The following is a 1,103-nucleotide window of genomic DNA, read 5'->3' as shown; positions in this document are numbered from 1 at the left end:
TGTGAATATTAACTACTTCAAAACTGTTTAAATCTGATTGTTATCCTTTAGAAATTGAGTTAAATAATTTTTACAACTCTGAATCGAATGATAAACTTGTTAACAAAATTATGTTTTGTCTAATCATTCAAGTCAACTCTCTGAAACTTTGATTGCATGTCTTGATCAAAATTGTTTTTATCAATAAAAGAATAAAAAATCTATCATTTAGCTACGCAGCAATATAATTGAATAAATTTAAAATTAAACTACAGTAAAAGACTTTTAAAAGCTGCATTTATTAACAATTTGGTAAGTTGTATTGATTATTTGAAATATTTTGATCAAAACCAACAATCGTGTTATCCATAAATAAGAATGTACATGCAGACAATGTCGTGACAGGGAAAACACATGATTCTTGATACTGGAAATATCAAATACAAATACAAATATTTTTTCTGTATAATAATGAACAAGTTTGATAAAAAGAGATTTTTGTAACAAAGTAAATTTGTAATTTGTAACAAAATACCATCAATTTAGGAGTTACCTAAGGAAGGATGCTAGGACCCCTTCAGCAAATAAGTAATCGATGCTTACAAAAAGCTGTATTAGTTACTAATAATTTGGTAGTAAAAATTTAATATTCATATAAAAGTTCTGAATTCCACACAAAATCAGTTTATAGTATTTATAGAGCAAAAGAATCTCTGGTGAAATATTATTATGATTATTCAGCATCTCGATACATAAGAGAAATAGAAACTTTTCTCTTTTATATATATTAAAACAAGTATAAAATGCACTTGAATAAATAAATAAAAAAACTGAATCAACATGTTTTCCCCATAACAAATTAAATAAGAACTTAAGTCTTTTACACATATGTCTGCCAAATTAATTTAAAACTTTTATTCGCACAATAGTTGTTGAATAAACAAAAAATAGATTGTATAAGGTATATTATGTAAAAAATGATATTGACTCGAATATTATGATATAAACTATATTTTCAGCAGATATATGTATATAATTATATTAATAATGCACGAGCCAGAAAATATTCCACTAAAATATATACAGACTGCTTTATAAATATATTGAATAACAAAGTGACAAGT

The sequence above is a fragment of the Ctenocephalides felis genome, unplaced genomic scaffold, assembly GCF_003426905.1.
Source record: "Ctenocephalides felis isolate EL2017-DRISC unplaced genomic scaffold, ASM342690v1 CF-g0.4_SCAFFOLD_00845, whole genome shotgun sequence".
NCBI lineage: Eukaryota > Metazoa > Arthropoda > Insecta > Siphonaptera > Pulicidae > Ctenocephalides > Ctenocephalides felis.
This window is presented reverse-complemented; position numbering follows the sequence as displayed.